The sequence below is a fragment of the Pongo abelii genome, chromosome 17 (genome assembly GCF_028885655.2).
Source record: "Pongo abelii isolate AG06213 chromosome 17, NHGRI_mPonAbe1-v2.0_pri, whole genome shotgun sequence".
Classification (NCBI taxonomy): domain Eukaryota; kingdom Metazoa; phylum Chordata; class Mammalia; order Primates; family Hominidae; genus Pongo; species Pongo abelii.
In genome coordinates this window covers 62,680,663-62,704,773 of record NC_072002.2, presented here as the reverse complement: position 1 = coordinate 62,704,773, position 24,111 = coordinate 62,680,663, and the positions used below count along the sequence as shown (strand labels likewise).

Genomic DNA, 24,111 nt, shown 5'->3' with positions numbered 1-24,111 from the left:
GACATCGTGACAGGCGTTTCTTTTAGACTTCACAAAGACCCTTCGGGACATGGATTACTGATATCATTTTTACTGAAGACGGAACCAAAATTTAGGTTAAACACTTATACCTGGCATCCCCTACCCGGGCCCTAAGTGCTCTCCAAAGACCCCACCTCTGGGCTTATTTACATCGCGAACCCGCCCTCGTTCAGTAGCACGAGGGCCCCGCCCACTCATTTGCATAGGGCGCGCCCAGTCATGGGCCGGGTCCTCGGGCTTCTCCCGAACTCCTTTTCTCTCCCAGGCGCGTCCTCCGAGCTGCTCGGGGCCTCCCCGTGGGATGAGCACGTGTCCGCTGCCGGCCTCACGACGGACGGTGGACGAGGCGGCAGGCCCCCACAGACCCCACCCCACAACGCTGGCGAGGGATCAGGCGGTGATCAGGCATCGTCTTAATGCGCCGCAGGGCGCGGGCCTCTCCCTCCCCGCCCCTGAGCCCCGGTGGGAGCGCGCCGGAGCCCAACTCAAGCGAAACCGCGGGCGTCCCGCCCCGCCCGGCCGCGCCCCGCCTCGCCTCACGCTAGACTGGGGAGGCGGGACCAATCAGCGAGCGACGTCTCCCTTCCGATTCGAGGCCCCCGACGCGCGGCTCACACCCCGAGCTTCCCGCGTGCTGATTGGCTGCGGGCGCCGCCGGTCCGGCCGGGAGGCGGGGCGGGCCGTAGGCAAAGAGAGGTGGGAGGCGGTGGCCGGCGACTCCCCGCGCCCCGCTCGCCCCCCGGCCCTTCCCGCGGCGCTCGGCCTCGTTCCTTTCCTCCTCCGCTCCCTCCGTCTTCCGTACCCGCCCCGCGCGGCTTTCGGCCGGCGTGCCTCGCGCCCTAACGGGCGGCTGGAGGCGCCAATCAGCGGGCGGCAGGGTGCCAGCCCCGGGGCTGCGCCGGCGAATCGGCGGGGCCCGCGGCCCAGGGTGGCAGGCGGGTCTACTCGCGCGGCCGCGGCGGCGGAGGAGCAGCTCGCCAGCCAGCAGCCCGCCAGCCGCCGGGAGGTGGGTGCGTGGCGCCGCGGCGGCCGGCGGCCGAGGGCGGAGGGAGAAAGCGGAGGTGGGCCGGCGGGGGAGGGCGCGGCCGTGCGGGCGGCCGGTAGGGCTGCGGGCGCGCGCCTGAGGGGAGGAGGGGCAGCGCGGGCGCGCCCGTCCTCACCCCCTCCTTCCCCGCGGGCGGCGGCCAGGCTCCCTCCCCTCCCCTTCTCTCCATTCCCTCCTCTCCCCTCCCCTCCCCTCCGCTCCCGCGCGCCGGAGCCGCCGGCCTGGCCCGGGCCTGGGGGCGGGGCGGGAAGACGGCGGCCGGGAGTGTTTTCAGTTCCGACTCCAATCGCCCATTACCCTCTTCCCCTCCCAGCCCCCTCCATCCCATCGGAAGAGGAAGGAACAAAAGGTCCCGGACCCCCCGGATCTGACGGGGCGGGACCTGGCGCCACCTTGCAGGTAAAGCCTGGGCGCCCGCGGGCCTCCAGCTAGGGAAGTGTTTGCGTGCGTCCGCGGCCGGGGCGATGGGCCGTGTCACATGGCCGCTGCGGGTGGGGGCTGGGGTGTGGCGAGTTCGGGGGCTGTGGGTGCGCCGGCCCGGGCGTGCGGGTTCGGGGCCAGAGAGCCGGGAAGGGACGGGGCTCGGTTGCACTGCGCTGCCGCCCAGGCTGGCGGGGGCGGGGGCTGCCTGCGTCCCTTCCCCTCGCTGCTCTCACACTCCATAGTTTGTGGTTCTGATTTTTAAAGCCGAAGGGCCAGAGCTCTTGTTTCAGGAGTTGTGGGGAAGCCTTGTTAGGGGCGCGTAATACTTTGCCTCCACTTTTTTTTTTTTTTGGTCTCGTAACCTTTGTTAACCGTGGTAGTCTCGGGTTTTCCATGGCTTGTGTGTACTCACAAACACGCACACAGCTGATAACTCTGTGATCATCCTTCACTCACTTGTGAAAGTTGTTCTGCGGGTGGAGCCTATTAGTTTTTATCACACGCCTTTGGAAAGCCTTCGAAGTGATTTCTTGTATTTCAAACTTGGTTTTTAAAATTGCAACCTATTTTGTTCTCTTGGAGGGGGATACTGTCCTTGGGTCAGGTACTTTTGTCTTTTACTTGTCCTTAAAATTTCCTTTTGATCCTAAACAGAAAAAGAATGCCTGGGTTGGTTTTGTTATTCCTTCCTCTTGACCCTTTAAAAGCAAAGTACCACCAGTGTGTTGTCAACCATACCTTTAAAAAAGAAATTTCCAGGTAAAACGAATTTGTAAGCAGCATTTTCCATCAGTCATGTCTTGTTTGTTACAATTTGGACTATCTTAAATTTGGGTTGTGAAACTTTTAAAACGACATGTGTAAAATAATTGTTAATAAATAAATAACTTGGAGTAATTACATCTTTTTAGAAATGGTCTTTGAAATGTGATTTAATTTCCGAAATTCTTTTTTTCTCTTCTGACTTCATATGAATTGAACTTGATAGTTTCGTATGAATGAATCGCTGATAGGATGTTTTCCTTGAGCCTTGTAATAAATTTGCTTTTATTATGCTGAAAATTTGCTATTCTACTTTAACACCCTTTAAAAAAGTTTCCATCTTACGGAGAAGTTAGTCAAATAGTTAAATGGAGTTTCAACAGTTTTAATACATGAATTAGTGAAGCAAACGAAGCAGAGATGGGAGAAATAATTTAAAATGGGCTTCATAAATGTACCATAGTTTGAGGGTTTTTAAAAAATTTGCTTTCGGAAAACCCATACAAGATATTTGAAGAATTTCCTCTGCCAGAAGGTCATTTAGCAAACGTTTATATTAAATTCAAAAGTAATACTTTTATTTTTAAAGTTCCTTAGCCTTTGCCGTAAACTTAGCTGTGGTAGTAAATATAAATAGTTCCCATCTTTCGGTATTTCTAAAGAGTGTGCCCACTTTTACTGTAAATATTAAACTCTACTGGATTTAATTGAGTTCAAGGCTGTTCACTGGCCAGGTTTAATTAATGTAATGTGATTGGAAACGTTCATTTTGGGGTTTTAGTAAGAAATTGCTCTTAGAGCTTGGTTTTTATACTTAGCCACACTTTCTAAAGTGCGGCCACAAGCATTGTAGGTGTTCAACAAAAGTTTGGGTTTTCAAGGTTGTAACCTACGTTTACTTAGTCATAAGTGGTCATGTCTCTACACAGACTGTAAGTTTCATGAAATAATAGTCTTTTAAGAAACTGTGCAGGGTAATTTCCTGTTTGTGGCTTATCAGGCTTGGTATGTGTTTTAACTCTTGTGTAGGAATATTGGGGATGGTTTTGTGTATTTCAACAGAACTTTAGTAGGAACAAAGGTTGTTTCTATTCTTCTTCAAGATGGCCAGAGGTTGTTGTCCCCTTTTTATTTTCACATTGTAAATATTAGAATCATGTTGCTATAATCTTTACTTCACATTTGGGGGAATATATGTGAATGGAAAAACTCAGTTTAGCTGTGTAAACTGCTGGCCAAAGACCTATTGAATTTTTACATTTTGCAAATACTGTCAGTTTTAAAAGTCTCCTTATTCTTGTTTGGTTTTGATTCTGTTGGTTTTGTGCTTTAGGGCTCCAAAAACCTCGTTTTGTAGCAGCTTTTTTTATACAGGTGTTTTTGTAATGCATATAAAAGCTGTATTTAGTGCAGTCTGGCAGATGGAGATTTATTCATATTCTTAGGACAAAGAGTCATTTTTAGAGGGTAGAGGGGGGCATGTCTTTTAGATTCTTAGTCTTTTGATGGGTGTAGAAGAGCCATTTTTAGACCCTTAGTTTCTGTGAGAGGTAAGATGTTTTCCCAAGTATTCCAAACGTATGTCAGAAAATGTGAAACGTAAGGAATTCACAACCAGTTAAGAGAGGTTATGCATTTATTTATTTTATTTTATTTTGAGACGGAGTTCACTCTTGTTGCCCAGGCTGGAGTGCAGTGGCACGCTCTCGGCTCACCGCAACTTCCGCCTCCTGGGTTCAAGTGCTTCTCTGCCTCAGCCTCCTGAGTAGCTGGGATTACAGGCATGCGCCACCATACCCGGCTAATTTTGTATTTTTAGTAGAGACGGGGTTTCACCATGTTGGTCAGCCTGGTCTTGAACTCCTGACCTCAGGTGATCCGCCTGCCTTGGCCTCCCAAAGTGCTGGGATTACAGGCGTGAGCCACCGCGCCCGGCCGATGCATTTATTTTCAACAAATATATTCATTTATTCAACAAACAGCTTTTTCTGTGTGTCAGGCTCTGGACTAGGCAATAAAGTCTCTTAACAGCAAACAAGTACTCCCCTGTTCCTTAATGGAGTTAGAAAAGTGGAAACTCATGTCCCTTGCCCGATTCTCCAGTGTTTAGAGTAAGACAATTGTTAGTGTACAAATCAAGGGCACATGCATTACTGAGCCATTCCTAAAGTGAGCTTGCCTTGCTTCCTTTCACATGTAGCATATAGCACTAGGGAAGATGTGAAGTATTAACTCAGAGTCACTGGGAACAATCTGTGTATTTTGCGGGGACCTTGGCACCAGTTTTGCACAGTCTATACAAACTGAAGATATGGCCAATCTTTCAGAAACGTGTTTATTGCTGAACAGATGTACACTTGTAGAGCTAAGCTTCATCTGACCTTAATTTGATCACTTATTGCCCTTTAATTACAGAAACTGGTTAAGGAAAGAAAGCAGAGTTGAATAACTCAGTGAAAGGATCAGGAATAAAGTGTAAAAACAATTAGTTAAACCAAGACCCAGGATTGGACAGCAGTCTCATGTAGTGGAAAGGCCTTGGGTTTTGGAATCACAGAGCCCTAGCCTAATATTTTGTTTCTCAGTTACAATATTGGGCAATTTACTACCAACCCCTGACCCTTGGTTTTCTGACAGAAAATGGAAGTGATAACCCCTTCCTCTTATTCAGTGATCACAATTAAAGTACCTAGAACATTGCCTGAGACATAAGGGTCCTCCCAAATGATTTCTTCCTCTCTTGTAGTTGTGGGTTTGTTACTTGGGCTCTTTCTAATCTAAATGATTTGCCTACACTGTTATTATTGACCTATTGTAAAATGTATTTGAGAAGCAGACAATGAACAAAAAAGGCCTGGGATAGCCAAATTGTCCCAGTCCATAGCTTAAAGCTTAGGAGCGCCTTGGAGACCCTTAATAAGAATGTGTTGGCATTTATTTAAAGTGTTTCTAACAAGCAAAGTTATCTGGCTTCTAAACCTGCACTAGATTAGAAACAAGTAGATTATGGGTACTGTGGGAGGTTTAGAGGGGGTGTGGTGGGGGCTGGGCAGTAGGATGTTAGTCTAGTGTCTCTTGTAAGGAAAAACAGATAACAGCCCGGTGAGGATAATAGAGATAATCTACAAGACACAAAAATAGTCAAAGCCTGACTAGCATGTCTGGGGCCATTGAGTGCAGGACCAGACCTGAAAGCATAGTAATGAATGTTCATCAATTAGCTTAAATCATGTTTGGGAAAATCTTTTTAAGAGTGCAATAATCTACATAATATACTTTAGATTGTCACTCAGGATGATTAAGAAATGTTCTTAAAGGGGTTGAAGATTGTGCTATAGCTTATGGCTTATTTCGTGAAAGATCCACAGTACCTGTTACGACCAAGATGTTTTTCATTTGTTTTGCCATTCAGCCAGCCATTCAGATTCCAAGCTGAAAGGGTAGCCAGCAGTAAAGAAAGGCTGTTTCAGTGTGGTAGCACCCTATGCCACCCCTTTCTTCGGTGTAAGTAATTTTTTTGTTAGTCTTCAGGAGTATCATATAAATTTTCACTCGTGCTTTGACAGTAGCATATGCTTTTCACTGTGCTTTGAGATAGAGTATGCTCGAGATTTCTAGGATAAAGCAAGAGTGGATAGTTGGCCAGTCTCTCTGTTGAGGGTTTCTTGACTCTTGTAATGTGACTTCTGCCCAGTATTAGCATTGATAATTTTTTTGATCCCCTTTCTTGTAATCTTATCTCAGGGTTACTTTTTAAACCATCTACACCATCAGATAATTATTGGTGACCTTGTAATATGTAGCCTTGGCTGTTTTTAAAAATCGGGGTTTTTTTTAGCAGTAGTACAAAAGTACTAGCCTTTTTGGTTTAAAAATGCATAGTTAGAGGCTTATTGCTTGTCATTGATCAATTTTGATCATTTTTTCATGTTGGTGTAATTGTGATGTATTCAGTTAGGACATAATTCAATGTTGATTCTAGATTTACATCTCAAAGATAGCTCGCAGCTTCAGTTCAGCAATTTCATGTAGAGATAATATAATTTTTCCAAGCCAGGTGGATTTAGACACTGCCTTTAGTTTGGTCAGATAGCCAGAAATATTAGGGCGATTCTGTGTCCTCTGTGCTTGCCTCACATTGTACAGTGTGAGTGGTTCTCCTTGGCTCAGTGGGTTCCTCTTATTTGTAACTGAGGCACATTGGTAGGACAGGTGCTTGATGTATCTTTAGGTTTGTACTCTTAAGAAAATAGAAATTCTGACGTGATTAATTCTTACCAAAGTTTGTGAATTTACTGTGAAATTGTCACTGATTATCCTAGGTAGCCCTGTCATTTTTCAAAATCTGGTTTTACAGTGGCCTCAAGGCTGTAGAGTAGTGGAAAGCGAGGATAGACTTTAGTTGCTTCTGTTTAGTACACGTGTCTACGTTAATGTAAAAATTTGCATTTCCTTGAATAATCTACAGTGTCATACCTTCTCTCATTTTGTGGGGAAGGGGGATGTAGTTTCACATTTAATGTATTCAGTAGGAATAATCTTGGGTGAACCACTGGTATTCCATCTGTTCATTAGTTTGAGTCTCTTAAGTCAAAAAAGACTCTTGATCTGAGGAAGTAGCATAGTAAATCTGTGATCTTATAGTTTGCCTATATTTAAAAGTAAACTACATTTTCATATGCTGCTTCAGCTACTTCCAGAAATTCTGTAAAGACATAATGGTTAAGGACTTGTAAATATCAAGGAAACGTTCCATCCTCATCACGTCTTTCATTTCAGAATGTGGGGTGGTGAGGCCAGAGGCAGTGGCTCACGCCTGTAATCCCAGCACTTTGGGAGGCTGAGGTGGGTGGATCACTTTGATGTCAGGAGTTTGAGACCAGCCTGGCCAACATGGTGAAACCTTGTCTCTACTAAAAATGCAAAAATTAGCCGGGTGTGGTGGCGGGTACCTGTAGTTCCAGCTACTCGAGAGGCTGAGGTAGGAGACTTACTTGAACCAGGGAGGCTGAGGTTGCAGTTAGCCGAGATCCTGTGACTGCCCTCCAGCCTGGGAGACAGAGCGAGACTCGGACTCAGGAAAAAAAAAAAAAAAGAAAGAAAAAAATGTGGAGTGGCGAATCTTTTTTGTAGAGTACCCTATATAAAATCCTCATAAATGATGCAGTGGAAGCTGGGCCCATGAGCCTTCTGCCTTGACTTGAGTGAACTATTGAAACTTTTTTGTTGACTAGAGATACTTTATCTGTGGTAGTGAATGCAAATTTTCTTTATTGAGATCAACTTTTAAAATTCTTTTTTTTTTTTTTTTTTTTTGAGACGGAGTTTTGCTCTTGTTGCCTAGGCTGGAGTGCAGTGGTGCGATCTTGGCTCACTGCAACCTCCGCCTCCTAGGTTCAAGCAGTTCTCCTGCCTCAGCCTCCCGAGTAGCTAGGATTACAGGCATGCACCACCATGCCCGGCTAATTTTGTATTTTTAATAGAGAAGGGGTTTCACCATGTTGGTCAGGCTGGTCTCGAACTCCTGACCTCAGGTGATCCGCCAACCTTGGCCTCCCAAAGTGTTGGGATTAGATGCGTGAGCCACTGCGCCCAGCCTAAAATTCTTAATAGACAGGTAGTTAGGTTGTAGTTCATGTTAGCTAATCAATTGAACTTTTTTTAAAAAAATGTTTTAGTTATCAGGAGGGTCCAGCTTTGGCCTGAGGTTGTGCATTGGTCATTTCTGCTCGAAACCAGTAGTAGTCAGACTTAAAACATGCGCACACCTGCACACACAACAGCAACTAGAAAGCCTTTAGAGAGATATGCAGAATTTCAAAATGTAAAACAGATAAAAGGAGTAAAGCTGTTTTGTGGAAGGAAGAATAGGCAGTTGTTGAAGTCCTGCCTGATCAGTTTTCCTCTCATCCTCACCACCAGGAAGCCTTTGAAGCACCACTGAAGAACAGTAGGTCTTGGAGAAATTTTTGCTGTAGACCTGCTCTATCTTAACAGGTAGCTGCCAGCCACATGTGGCTATTTAGCACTTGAAATGTGGCTGCTGTGACTGAGAAACTGAATGTTAAATTTTACTTAATCTAAATTTAGATAGCCATATGCAGCTGATGGCTACTGTATTAGACAGCACAGATACCCAAGGATATTTACATCATTGTATAAAGTTGTGTTGGGTGGCACTACTCTAGACTGCTTTAATTGAACTTTTACGGTCTGAGGACCCCACTCACGTGAACTGACGTGGTATTAGTTGCTGCTTCAGAAGAGGGTCAGGATAGACTTTGGGAATTTGAAGAGCAATTAGAGTACTTGTACTTTATGTTTGTGCTGATTTGAGTCTGGGCCTGTGTAGTGTTGTAATGGGTGCTTTTTTTTTTTTTATAATCTGGGAATGATAAACCAATACGTCAGTTATATGTTTACAAGTTGATTATAGAGTTGTGGATTCCACAAAACTCATTATAGGTGATAGGAATATAACTCCTAGGTTAAAAAAAAAAAAAAAAAGTAGTCTCTTTACACAGCAGTCCCTATTTAATGTGGACTTTTGCTAAAATAATAATTTTCTTGAATTAAATTCAAGCTTGCATTAGGTTTGACAGTCCATAAAGTTGAACACATGAATGTTTTCTGTTTGCTTTTGTTTAAAAGACATCACCCATCGTTCTCCATGGGGGCCAACCTAGGTCTCCAGTTGGCAGTGTCTTTCCTTACTAGCTTACACTTTGGAAAGAACATAGTTACAGTGAGAATTGAAAAATCTGTTTTTAAAAAATTGGCTTTTATGTATTTTAATTTTTTTGAGGTTTTCTGTTATCCTGGTTACTAATGAATTATTTATTTGACTAAAACAGTTGCAGAATTCCAGGTCATTGATGCTGCTGCTTTTTTCTCTGCCTTGTAATATGTTTGAACGTAGATTGCTAAAAATCTCGGTCTCCATAGAGGATTGGTTCCAGGACTCTCCTGCAGGCACCGGAATCTGAGAACGCTGAAGTCCCTTGTATAAAATGGTGTAGAATTTGTTTTATGCACATTTTATTTTTATTCTTTAAATCATCTCTAGATTACTTAATATCTAATACAATGTAAATTGCTGTTATTCTATATTGTTTTAGAAATGATGAGAAAAAAGTCTGTACGTGTTGAGTACAGTCACAATTTTTTCCTGAATATTTTTTATCCGTGGTTGGTTTAATCCATGTGTTTGGAACCCACAGATAAGGAGGATTGACTGTACAGTGATTTTATATTATTTCTAGTGGGACCTTAGATGTTCTAGATGAGGCAGCACCATCATATTTAAAGTATTTTTGTTGAAATAATTAACTTTGGTTTTCTTTCTAAATAAAAATTCACATAGGTGTTTGGGGAATATTTTGTATTTCCCTGCAGTTTGAAGATTTGAAATTTCTCTTCCCTCCATACCTTTTAAAAGTGCAATCTACATTTGCTTTCTACATTTAATCACTATCTGTTCTTGACTTCAACTTTGCAAAAATATTTTTTAACCATTCTTTTTCACATTTCCCTTCCTACTGGCCTTCCAGATGAACTGCCAAGTTTAGCAGTCTTTTCTTAATGATCATACTTTCTTCAGTGTTTGCTGTTATTGTTTATACTGTCTTTATCTGAATTTCTTAAAATGACACAGACACAAGTTAGGCCCATTATTCCTACTGTAAACAGATGAAAATGTTGGATAAAATATAAAAGTTTCCTCTTATGTATATAGTTGATCTTAAAGGGAGGGAGAAAGTGTCCAGATACTAAAAACTTAGAAAAATCAGTCAACTTTAAGGAAAGTGTGGCCTTGGGGGATTTACTAGAGATAAGATTCAGTAGTTGGGGCTGAGGTTATAATGCCATTCAGTGAAAGGAGACAGAACTGTGGGAACTGTGTGCTTAAAAAAATTAAAAAAATGAAAAGTGTTCTGATATCATTGAAACATCTGGGGCTTCTTGGAGAAAGAAGCCTCAGACCTCTGTGTGGAGGAACTGGAAAAACAGTAGGCTTTAGATGGACTTTAATATCACAGCAAGGCAAGGCAGGGTACATGAAAACATCTACAGCTGCATGTGGAATAGTGAATTTTTGTGTACATAATACATGACTGCAATCCAAAATTCAGGGATACCCAGTGAAGAGTCTCTTTATTGGTCTGTTCTTTGCCATACAGTTGCCTTTTCAAAGGCAAGTAGCTTTACTAGGTTTTTGTGTGGTGTTCCAGAGATTTTATGCATCTGTGAACAATTTGTGTGTATATTACCTTTTAGTACAAGTGGTCGCATATGTCACTTAATAGTACATCTTATTTTGTGCCAGTATGTAATGAGTGCCTTTCTTCTTTTTTGGAAAAGTGGGTTGTATAATATTCTTTTGTATGGGTGTCTGTAAATTTTTTTTTTTTTTTTTTTTTTTCTTGAGACAGTGTCTCACTCTGTCACCCAGGCTGGAGTGCAGTGGTGTGATCACAGCTCACTGCAGCCTCGACTGCCAGGGGTCAAGTTAATCTCCCACCTCAGCCACCTGAGTAGTTGGGACTGCAGGCACATGCCTACCATATCCAGCTAATTTTTAAAATTTTTTGTAGAGATGGAGTTTCGCCATGTTGCCTAGGTTTGTCTTGAACTCCTGGGCTCAAGCGATTTGCCTGCCACGGCCCCTCAAAGTTTTGGGATTACAGGCGTAAGCCACTGTGCCTGGCCAGGTGTCTGAATATATCATCAGTCCTTTGTTGAATGTTTAGATATTTCCAGTCTTGTGGTATTAAAAACAATGCTACAACAAATAGCTTCGTTTATATAGCATTTTGCTCCTTTGCAGGTATGTCTGTAAGATAGATTTCTAGAAGTAGTTCAAAGAATATCTACATTTGTAATTTATTTTAGGGAATGTACTTTATTCATTTTTTCGAATAACACATGCACATGGTATAAAAGTCAAGGAGAACAAAATAGTAAATACTGAAAAAAGTAAGCCTCTTTTACGTCTCCTACCTCCTGCTGCCCAGTTGTGCTTTCCAGAAATGTAATCACTGTTACTAGCTTCTCGTTTATCCTTCTAGAGTTGCTCTGTCCAGTATGATAGCCACTGGCCACACGTGGCTATTGAGCTCTTGAAATTGAGATGGACCACAAGCATAAAATACACACCAATCTTCTAACAGTACAAAAACAGAATGTTAAATATGTCAATGGTTTTTAATACGGATTGCGAATTGAAATAGTATTTTGGATATATTGGGTTAGATTAATAAAATTATTAAATTATGATTTCATCTTGTAATTCCCACTGTGATGGCATCAGGAAATGGGATCTTTGGGAGACAATGAGGTCAGGAGGGTAGAGCCCTCATGAATGGGATTAGTGCCTTTATAAAAGAGACCCTTGTTAGCATTCTGTCCTCCATGTGTAGATACCCGAAAAAAGCGGCAGTCTGCAACCCAGAAGAGGGCCTTACTTGGAACCTAACCATGCTGGTACCCTGATCTCGGACTTGCAGCCTCCGGAACTGTGAGAAATAAATTTCTGTTGTTTATAAGCCACCTAGTCTGTAGTACTTTGTTATACCATCCTGAACTGACTAAAGCACACCAATTTTTACTTTTTTAATGTGGCTGATAGAAAATTTAACAATATGTGGTTTGCATCCTGTTTTTGTTGGATAGCACTGGTCTAAAGAAATCCATACAAATATAAACATGTACTAATATAAGAATTCCACTTAGGCAAAATTTTTTTCTTTTGCATTGTAATCTTTGGAATCAGCAATCTGCTGAGATGTTGGTAAAGATTGGTACAAAGCTGTTCTTTATGGCCCCATCAGTCACCCTCATCCATTTATCATTATGGCTCTAATCAGTGAAGGTTATGCTTCCATTGACTTTTACAGTGTTCACTTTGGAGAGAAGGCTGCCGTTGTTTTGGCTTCGTCTTTTTTAGCTTGCTCCGATTTGCACTGGTTGTCTCTACACCTAGTATGCAGCAGTCATTCTGAGATTCACCCTCACTAGCATCTCCTATTCTGTGTGTGTGTGTGTGTGTGTGTGTGTGTATTTTTTTTTTTTTTGAGACAAGGTCACACTCTGTTGTCTAGTTGGAGTGTAGTAGGGTGATCATGACTCACTGCAGCCTTGCACTCCTGGGTTCAAGTGTAGATCGTATTCCTTTTTATTTTACTAGTATTTCCTTTTGATGGGACGTATTCTTCAGGACCTTCCTGGAGAGCGTGTTGGGGGTGGGGCGGTAAATACTTGGAGATGTTGCATGTCTGAAAGTGCCTTTGTTCTGGGTAACATAAGTCTAGGTTGGAAATTTTTTTTTGAAAAATTATGAAGCCCAGAATTACGAAGCCATTGCCCTCTTGACTTTATTTACAGTATACTGTTGACAGAACCAAAGCCATTTTGATTGATTTCTATACAACCTATTTTTTTTTCTCCTTGGAAACTTTAGGCCCTTTCTTTGTCCTTGGCATTCTGGTTTTGCTACCATGGGCCTTCATGTAGGTTTGTTTTCATCTATTTTACTGGGGTCTTGATGGGCCCTTTCCATCTGGAAACTCCCATCTTTCAGTTCAGGGGCTTTTTCTTAATTTATCTATTTGACTCCCCTACACTGCATCTCTTTGTTTGGAACTGCTGTTGGGACATTGGACTTCTGGAACCAGCCTTCCAATTTTTTTCACTTTTCTCTACTGTTTCCCATCTTTCTTTTCTACTTTCTGGAAGGTTTCTTCTACTTTATCTTCTAGCACTTCTATTGATTTTTTTCCCCTGTTTCTGCTGTCGTGAGCTATCAAGCTATGCAAGAGCTGTTAAGTTCTCTGAATGCTGCCTTCTAGAACATGCTGCTCTTTCTTCAGGGTTGCTCAGTCTTATTTCTCTGGCCATGCTGATGTTTTAAAAATGTTTTCTTTCTCTGTATAGTCTTTTCTTGAAGCTGAATTTTTCTGGTTTTGTTTGACGTTTTTCCTCAGATAATCAAAGTAATTCTTAAGAAGTGGGGATCTAAAAAGCTGATCAAAAACTCAACATGTGGGTGAAACTTGTCTCCTTTCAGTTTCACTGGAGAGGGATCTGAGCAGGCAGGTTGTTTGTTGGTAAACTCCCAATATTAGCATCTATATGCCTTTCCTCCTGGGTCTGTCAGGTACCCTCGTGAAGTCTTTTGATCTGAATAACGGCGGAGATCTGGCTGCTGGTATTTGGGAGCCAGAACCCAGTGGAGGAAGGGGTTTGGGAGTTGACATTTAACATAGCATGCTCATGTTCATTCACACCCTCTTTTCTTCCTACTTATACCCAGGCCATTTCCTAGTCCAGGGATGTTGTTTTCCCCTTTGCAGAAAGTAAACATTGAGGCAGAGGATTAGTTATCCAGAGACAGTAGGGGCGGAAATCTAAGAACTGAATTCCTTTCTACAAAGCTCTTAACAAGTGCTACCTATTATTCCTTCCCCCGCCTGGCCCTTGGTTCCTGCCGTGACTTGCTGTTGGTTCCTTAACTTTTTGAGGATTCTGTGTTAATCAGTGGTTTTCAGCTTTCCCTACAGCTAGCCTAGTTAGTAGTTTCTGATCTGTTCAATTACTACTCACCCATTTTCCAGCCATTAAAATTTTGCTTGTTTTCTCCTTACCTCTTCTCCCTATCTTCATGAGGTTTCTGGTTTTTAAAAATTCCCTTGGTTAGGCGTGGTGGCTCATGCCTGTAATCCTAGCACTTTGAGAGGCTGAGGCAGGAGGATCGCTTGAGTCCAGGAGTTCAAGCCTGGACAACATAGGGAGAACCCATATCTTAAAAAAAAAAATTCTTTATTATGGTTTTCAATAGGCTGTTTTCATCTACAGTGCAATGATGAGTTAAAGTTTTCCATTAAAAAATTTTTACCAAAAGAATTGAAATAGAATAACGTATAACTCCAAGTCAGTGGGGATGAGGGGTGGAAATAAAGAGAAATTGATCACTCCAGTATAAGGCAGGGAAGAAGAAAAAAGCAAAGAAAAATGCATAGGTATTAGAAAACACAAAATAAGATGGTAGAAAATAAGCTGAAATATCTCCATAAACCCAATACGTAATCTCAGATTAAACTTGCTGGCTAAAGGAGAACAAAAATTTAAAAAATCCAACCAACTGTATTTTACAAGTGGAGATACTCCTAAAAGTATGATGACATAGTTTAAAAGCAAAGGAATGGAAAAGATATACTAGGTGTAATTTATAAGGTAAAATTGGAAGAATTACAGGGATAAATCTATAATCGTAGTAGAAAATTTTAGTATACCTCTCAGTAATTTATGAAAAGGTAGATTTAAAAAACTACAAGGTTATAAAGGATTGGAAGAGTACAATTAGCAAGCACCCAACAATTACAGAAGATACATTCTGTAAGGAGAATCGCTTGAACCCAGGAGGCAGAGGTTGCAGTGAGCCGAGATCGTACCACTGCCCTCCAGGCTGGGCGACAGAGCGAGACTCCGTCTCAACAACGACAACAACAAAAATAGTGTCTTTGATTTAGTGCATGTAACTAAGTTGAAAAGAGTGCCAAGATTGATAGAGGAGAAAAAGAATGTACAAATGTATTGGAAATGAAGGGGTGGTATAACTGCAGACAAACTGAGATTTTAAAACTGCAAGAATACTGTGAACAGTTTTATTTCTTTAAATTTGGAAACAGGTAAAATGGACAATTTCTAGCAAAATAAATTACCAAGTTGGCTTAATAAGAATTAGAAACTTCACTAGATTATGATTTAAAAACTTAGTCATGTTTAGAAATATACCTATACCAAGCTGGGCGTGATGGCTACCACTTTGGGAGGCCAAGGCGGGCGGATCACTTGAAGTCAGCAGTTTGAGACCAGCCTGGCCAACATGGTGAAACCCCATCTCTATCAAAAATACAAAAATTAGCCAAGCATGTTTGCAGTCGCTTGTAATCCCAGCTAATCAGGTGGCTGAGGCGGAGCCCAGGAGACAGAGGTTACAGTGAGACAAGATCGTGCCACTGCACTCCAGCCTGGGCGACAGAGTGAGACTCTGTCTCAAAACAAAACAAAACAAAATAAATAAATAAATATACCTGTACCAATATGAAATTTTAAGTCCTCAAGCAAAACACCAGACTACAAATGAAAACCCCGTATGGGCAATTGCAACCAAACGTGAGGGATTAACTCCAATCTTATAAAAAATGTTACAGAAAAATTATTTTGCAAGGCTACTATAATATTGATACCCCAACCAGATAGTGTGAGAAGGGGATATAGGCTGCATTCTCACCAATGAACAAGGCAATAAAAATTGTAGTTCGTAAAATGTTAGCATTTACTCAAAACAAAAATACCATGACTAATTAGGGTTTGTCTCAGGAATGTAGGGATGATTAAGCATTAGAAAACTCGTAAATGAAATTCATCATGTTAACACATTAAAGGAGAAAAGCCATATGATAATTTTGATGGACAACGGGAAAGCATATGATAACATTTAGTACTTGTTCATGACAAAAACTCTTAGAAAACGAATACAAGAGAACTTTCGAAAGGGTGTTAAAAAACACAGAAGAGTACATACGGTATAATTCCATCTATATGAATTTCTGGAACAGGTAAAATTAATACTCAGTAATAGAAGCCAGTAGTTGCCTAACAGGGGAAGGTAGATTGACTGAAAAGGAACGTAAGGGAGACATCTGAGATGCTGGAAATGTTGTCTTTTTTGGGATTGTGGTTACATTAGTGTAAACATTTGTTAGAATTATTGATTTCATGCCCACTCATGGTTCACAACCCTCAGTTTAGAGAAATTGTAGAGTGCGGCATATGGTGAAATGTCTCTTTCAGCAAAGTGTGTGTGTATATACTAGGTTGCGTGTAAAATGTACTTTTCACTGTGGGACTTTTTTTGGTTAAAAAGTTTGAAAGTTTGAAATTTTCTGCCCTAGAAGAGCTTTTACATGGTATAAAATGATATATACCAGCCTATTCATAGTAGGTTGTGAGAGAGGAATATTGGAAACCTAACTAGTCATCCAGAGTGAATGGATGATGAACTGTGCTAGTCATAAAATGGAATGCCATGTGACAGCTAAAATGAATGAACTAGGATTTAGGATTATGTATGTGTCAGCATGGACTGAACAGTATCAGACTTTCATATAAATTTATAAAATGTACAGAACTGTATTCTGTGGATACACTATGTAGCAGAACTGTTAAATGACCATGGGGGAACATCAGGATAGTGATAATCTCTGAGAAGCAGGAGGGAGGGAAATGGTATCAAAAAGGAATACATAGGGGGCTTTAGCTGTATCCATATCTTGTCTTATTTCTTATATCTGATCAAGTACTGCAAAATGCTAAGATATGACGACAGCTAGATGGAAAGTACATGAGTGTTGAGTGTAATATTTTTGTACAATTAAAGTCCCCATTTACAATAAAAACCAAGATACCTGGAGAAATAAGTAAATTTGACAAGATGTAAGATTTTTTATGGAGAAAATATGCAACTTATCAATAGATAATAAATAAATGGAAATACTCATTTGCATAGTAGGAGTACTTGATATCGTAAATATGTTCTCCATAAACTAATATAAATTCACTGCACTTCCAATCAAAATCCTATAGGATTTTTGTAGAACATGCTACACTTAAAGTAACCAGCAATACTACACATCTGAAAAATAAGGAAGGGGGCTCACCCTGGCAAATATCAAGACTAACTAGAAAGCAGTAGTAATTAATATTTTCTTACATTGATGTTAAGTGTGAACAAATAACAGAATGCATGTGATCAGACCTTTATTTAGTAGGATTTTGTTATGCGACAGAAGTGGCATTGTGACTTAGCGAAAGGTAAACTTTAATACACAGGCTGTCCTTATGAGAGATGGTTAGATCACTATCTCACCTCTTAAAACCAAATTTCTGATCTTTCTTTTAGAAACTTAATATGAAAAGTAAACTAAAGTGTCCATAAGAATATCTAGAGGGGATTCTCTGTATTACGTCAGGGTATTTATTTGTGCCTCACATTCCTCATTTGTAAATGATAGTACCTAACCCCAGTTGGTTGTTAGGATTCGGAATTCTTGCTTACTGGACTCTTAGGCTTAAGCACTCAATAAATGTTTCCTACTATATTTAGAGGCACAGCAAGATTTCTTTGAAAAGCAAGGTTGTGGCATAAAAGATTTTTAATTAAAATATAGCTTTGTGTGTTCCAAAAGACAACATAAAATGAAAAGTCATTCTAAGGATTTGGAGATTTTTTTGTAATACGTACTCAGTGATAGGGTTTATGTCAGAATAAAAACAGTAAGAAAAGGACCACATAGTTGAGGACTCTGGAAAGAGTATGCACTGTTGTTTAATTAAATGTGCAGAGAATGCTATTTGTCAAACTATAGTATAGAGTTAATAATTTTTCAAGGCTTTACAAGTTCAGGATAATTAGACCTCTTACCTTATTGAAACTTTCCGGTGAGTAATCTTACAATCCTAATTTTACTAAGGTATCATTTGGTAAGCTGACTTATTCAGCCGTAAAGATAGTCTTTGTGTTCTTTTGAAATCTGCATTATGTAAGTATCACTTATTGCTGGAATTAGAAATAGTGTCTGAACTTAGATTTCAATTCTTGCAGATGTTGAAAATTTATTTCAGTAGAGAACTTGCTGTCACACCATTGAAGGAAATCTGTATATTCTGTAAATGACTCATTCACGTTTTGATAGCAACTTGATCATAAATCTAGTTTTCTTTTTTGTGTTTCATTTGTTTTTAACCTGGAACACATTGTTATCTGTTCCTTGTCAGCCTACATTCAGTCTATTTACACTTCAAAAATATTAGCTAAAAATACTTCAGTTTTTAAAATAAAAGCTTAACTAATTGAGATGTATTAGCAGCATTACTTACAACAAATGTTATTTTACTACATAATTTAAAAATTCTCCGGAGATATTAGACAGATGTCAGCCAACCATGGTTACTGAGACATGCAAAGGTAAGGCTGGTAACTTTAAGTGTTCACTTAGTTCCAAAATGGTTTTAACTCCTCTTGTAAGAATATGGGACACTGAAATCATGTGGCAATACCAGGTCCTGTGACCATTCAGATGACCCAGAATAGGCCTAAACTTAAGTTAGTTTCATTTCAGTGAAGAAAAAATATTGTAAAGGTTTTATAGAAAACTTTTAGATCCCCAGGAATACAGCTTAACTCATAAGAAACTTTTCTCCTAACGAAAGTGTAACAGAGGCTGGGCGCTGTGGCTCATGCCTGTAATCCCTGTGCTTTGGGAGGCCGAGGCGGATGGATCATCTGAGGTCGGGAGTTTGAGACCAGCCTGGCCAATATGGTGAAACCCCATCTCTACTAAAAATACAAAAAATTAGCCGAGCGTGTTGACGCGTGCCTGTAATCCCAGCTACTTCGGAGGCTGAGGCAGGAGAACTGCTTGAACCTGGGAGGTGGAGGTTGCAGTGAGCTGAGGTCACGCCATTGCACTCCAGCCTGGGCAACAAGAGTGAAACTCCGTCTCAAAAAAAGAAGTGTTACAGAAACTGTTTACTCTCATTCCTCCTGATGCTGGAAATCCCTTTTTTTTTTTTTTTTTTTGCTGTTTATACAGAAGTTTCATTTTTTATTGTTTTTTTTAGCCTAAATTCTTATGAATGGAATAATTGAACCAAAGATACAGATACTTCTAGGGAGATTCTTCTTATATTTTGCTTTTTCTATCAGTTTTTCACAAGGAACAGAGATACTACTCATGCTAACTCAAAAAGAGGTTTTGTTCTGAGGATATAATTGTGGAGCTGGAACAGGCCTGGACAGTCCTCAGAAATCAAGCCTAGAGATTGGCTGCTCTGCTTTTCTTCAAGACACCAGTTGTCTCTGCTTAGCTCAGGCACACACTCTTACTTGTACACTGACTGCTAGCTCCCCTGAGTCTACTATATTTTATGCTGCCTCCTGGCCATGTGATGAACATAGTTACTTACATAAAGGCATGTATAAAACTGACCCTTTAGCCTTCAGGGTTGTTTCTCTTTCCTCATTCCAAATAGTGATGAATGTACCGTTACATGCCACTCAGTTACATTAGGTAGTTGGTCACGTTAGTTGTGTTTCAATCCTTTTCCCTAAACTGCACGTCCAGTAGGTCATTCAAAATGTGAATTGTCACTGAAATAAATGAAGTAATACTCCTATCATTAGCAGTAATTTCTGTCTTCAGCTCTTTAATCTGCACTGGCCTTATTTTCCCCTCATCTTCTGCCACAGTGCTTCCTGTGCATCATATTTTAGTGATAACCTAAATTTTTCATCTCTCCTAAAACGTTTCCTGTCTTTAGAAAACATGCTGAACTTTCTGCCTGGTGTACTGTCTCTCTCAATGCTTGCGCTCTGGTGTCAACTTTAGTGACACCTTTCCCTTCCAAAGGTTGAATTAATCCTGTTCTCTGTGCTAGGATAAGACTGTGTCGCATGATACTATGGTGTCTGTAGTTGGCTCCTCTAGAGCATACTTTGTGGCACAGAGTAGGAATCCAACAGGGGCCAAAGGTAGCCAGGTACACTTTTTGCTGCCTGATAGTCCCAGGTTGTTAGTTGGTAGATTATTACATGTGTTTGATGGAGTTTTGTGTATTTGCTTTATTTTATCAAGTTACATACTACGGTGCTTATTTATGTGTCGTATTATAGGTCTACCACTATAGACAGTTTAACCGGGCTACTGTTAAGTTCACTGTTGCTCTTTTATTTGCATTACAGTTCCCTAATTCTACGCAAACCTCACTTTCCCATCATTTCTACTATATCGCTAAAGAAAGTTACATAATCCTATTATTGACTCCTTTCAAATTTTTTAGTGTTTGAACCCTAGTTGGACTCCCAAGGTTGCCAATGCAGTATTGTTATGTAGCATTCCATACATCCCTAAAAAGGGTTGACATGGCCAAATTTATGAAATTTATGAAATTAGGCATACTGTGTTGCCTCTTCCTGGAGGGAGGCCTTGGGGCCAGTCTCCTGAATTGAGCTTGAGGACGCATTGATTTTTTTTCTATTTTGAGGGGTGTGAGTATGATTATATTAGGTTATGGCCATTATTTTCTTTTCTTTTTTTTTTTTTTTCCAGACGGAGCCTCGCTCTGTTGCCCAGGCTAGAGTGCAGTGGTGTGGTTTTGGCTCACTGCAACCTCTGCCTCCCAGGTTCAAGTGATTCTCCTGCCTCAGTCTCACGAGTAGTTGGGACTACAGGCACTCGCCACCACGCCCAGCTAATTGTTGTATTTTTAGTAGAGATGGGGTTTCACCATGTTGGTCAGGCTAGTTCTCGAATGCCTGACCTCGTGATCCACCCGCCTCTGCCTCTCAAAGTGCTGGGATTACAGGCGTGAGCCACCACGCCTGGCAGTTATGGCCATTATTTTCTAGCAAATTATACCAAGGGCTGAATATCTTCAGTTTGAGGACCTTTTTTGAGAACATTCTTTTGATAATTTAAAGTTCTTTTTTGAGCTTTTACTTAATGTTTCTTTTTTAGTAAATACACAGTTGACCCTTGAACAATGGGGTGGTTGGGATGCTGTCCTCCTGCACGGTGAAGAATCTGTGTATAATTTTTGACTCTCCTAAAACTTACGACCTACTGTTGACTGGAAGCCTTACCAATACATAAACAGTTGATTAACCCATATTTTGCATGTCACATGCATGATAAACTGTATTCTTTAAGCTAGAGAAAAGAAACTTACCAAGAAAATCATAAGGAAGAGAAAATACATATACTATTCACTAAGTGGAAGTGGATCATCATGAAGGTCTTCATCCTCATTGTCTTCACTCTGAGTAGGCTGAGGAGTGGTTGGTCATGCTGTCTCACAGGTGGAAGAGGCAGACTGGGAGTCAGGCACATTCAGTGTAACTTTATGAAAATAATCAATTTTTGCCTGACTTTTTGCATTTTCATTTCTCCGAAAATGTTTCTGTGTGGTACCAGTCCTCACACCTTTTGCTTTAGTTTCAGTGCCCATGTCATAGAAGGATCTGTGTTATAAAAGAAGTGAAAAGCAGCCTTGAATAACTAGAACCCTATATATATATATAGCTAGATTGTCCTATGTCAATTTGTTTTCTGGCACTGCTTCTTCTGCATCTTCTTCCTCCTCATCTGGAGCTAGGTTAGAAGCACTGATCTCTGTTATGTCGTCTTCTGTTAATTCCTCTGATGTGTGGAGTCTGTTAGCCCTTGAATTTCTCTAAAAAGATCCATGTCTTGAAGCCCTTCATTCCCCACTTTTTTTTCCCCCCATATCCACAATCTCTTATGATTTTCTCGATAGGCTCTGGTGTAAATCCTGTGAAGTCAGGCACTTCTGGATACTGTTTTCTCTAGTAGGAATGTATCATTTTGGACTTGATGGCTTTCATGGTTTTTTCTATAACAGCAATGGCATCTTCCATGGCGTAATCCTTCCATACTTTGATGACACTCTATCAGAGTTCTTTTTTGTAGCATTGACAATCTTTTCCATGTGTAATGAGCCTTAAAGGTCCTTATGACTCCCTGATTTAGAGATGTTATTAATGTGTTCAGGGACAAGTAGATCACTTTGACACATTTGGTGTTGGAATCATGGGGTTGTGGGTTACCAGTGGCATTGTCCAATGTCAAAAGAACTTTAAAAGGCAGTCTTTTACTGGCAGGGGACTTGACTTCAGGGACAAAGCATTGATGGAACGAATCCAGAGAAAAGGGTTCTGGTTGCCCTGGCCTTTTTATTGTGGCAGCAGGTGTTTATCTTTTCCCTTCAAGGATTGGAGGTCAGCAGCTTTATAGAGAAGGGCAGTCTTGATCATAAACCTGGCTATATTTGCACAAAACAGTAGAGTTAGCCTGTCCTTTCCTACCTCAAATCTGGTGCTTGTTTCTCTTTTTGCTAATAAATGTCCTTTGTGGCAGTTTTTTCCCCTAGAATACAGCACTTGCGTCTGCATTAAAAACCTGTTCAGGCAGATACGCTTTCTCCTCAATGATTTTCTTAATGGCGCCTGGGAACTCATCTACTTTGGTTGACAGAAGCTCCTTTCCTGTTATCTTGACATTTCTTAAGCCAGCCTGTTTCTAAATTCTCAGCCATCTTTTGCTTTCATTAAATTTTCCAACTTTAGATCCTTCACCTTAATTTTGCTTTAAATTGTCATATAATGACTCCACTTTTTCTCAAACCTTATAATAGTCTTTAGGTACGCCTTTCTTTATAGCAATCCTGTACCTACATAAAACCTGCGTTTTCAATGTGAGATCAAAAGTTGTTTCACAAAAGGTGCAAGATCTTCACACCTGCTGGCCTAGCTGCAGTGGCAGCTTCACAAATTTTCTTTTTTTTTTTTTTTTTTAACAGTAGTTCTTACACTGGATTCATTTATCTTGAAATGGCGGGCAACTGCAGCTGCAGACCTCAGTCTGCGGTACATACCAAGCAATTGGAGTTTTTCTTGTAATGTCATTTTTCTCTGCTTCTTGGGAGCACTTTCAGCATCACTAGTGGCACATCGTATGGATCTCATGGTATTAGTCAAGGCTTATGGTATTGCACTACACATGGTGAAAATTACATGAGAAATGTGAGAGATCACTTTTTACTGTGATAATTTACTGGAGAGAAGAACTACTCATGCAGAGATGATTAGCCTCACACAGTGGATACTCGCAACACTTCCACTCACCGTGATAGCAACAGGAGGTGGCGATGAAATTATTACAGTAGTACAGTATGTACTACCATTAATTTTATGTAGTTATGATTTAATACTTCATCTGAATGTTTACATTTATCGACTGTAAATGGCTCCATGTATGGTCTGTGTTTGTGTAAGTTTTGATAAATTTTAACTTTTTATAGTAGATTTTTGTATTTCATGATGGTAAGTGATAGACTAGTATCTACATATCTTTTATGCTTTATAACATGCCTTTTTCTTAGTTTTTTTCAGTGTTTCTAGGCTACCTGCTTTATCTGAGTTTTTTTCAGATTGTCTCAAATCTCCAAGACATTTTGCAATGTTTCTTGAATAAAATCTGTGTATAAATGGACCTATACAGTTTAAACCCATGTTGTCCAAGGGTCAATTGTATAGCTCTGTTACAACAACCATTTTGTCAGTGCCTCATGTGAGTTTGTGATGGCTGTCATTTGGGCTCTCAATTTTTGTCCTCAAAACAATACCCCTTCCACCCTCCATCCACGAACATTTGCCTACATGTACTTGCAGAGGCTATCTGCATGTTGTGAACGGAAACTTCTAAGCTTACATCTTTGGTCACTTGCAACCTCCTCCCTTCTGAAATTTGCAATGTGCATTGGCATGTTGAAGCTTTTGAGAAGTTCTTCAGTAAAGAAGTCTATTTAACTTAGTTTATTTAGGAACTTCTTAATGTGTTTGTCCAGGCACCTTTTTAATTTTTTTGAATTGTAATTTACATTGCTAAAATGCACAGACTTTAAATGTTCAGTTCTGTGAGTGTTTTTGAGATAGAGTCTCACTTTGTCGCCCAGGGTGCTGGAGTGCAGTGGCACGATCTCGGCTCACTGCAGCCTCTGCCTCCTGGGCTCCAGTGATCCTTTCAAGTAGCTAGGACTATAGACATGCACATGGCTAATTTTTTTCTGTATTTTTTGTAGAGACAGGGTTTCGCCATGTTGCCCAGGCTGGTCTTGAACTCCAGAAATCAAGCGATCTGTCCGCCTCAGCCTCCCAAAGTGCTGGGATTATAGGTGTGAGCCACTGGGCTCGGCCAGTTCTGTGAGTTTTGGTAATTTGT

At 40.8% G+C, this 24,111-nt stretch overlaps 1 protein-coding gene across 7 annotated transcripts in view; it reads left to right on the top strand.

Annotated features, from left to right (window-relative positions):
* Positions 1–893: 893 nt before the first annotated feature.
* Positions 894–24,111, top strand: part of SMAD2 (SMAD family member 2) — an 89,500-nt gene continuing 66,282 nt past the window's right edge. For 3 of the 7 annotated variants that reach the window (XM_063716775.1, XM_063716773.1, XM_024235718.3), the window contains exon 1: positions 894–1,027. The gene's annotated coding sequence lies outside the window, so the exon portion shown is untranslated. 7 annotated transcript variants of the gene reach the window in all.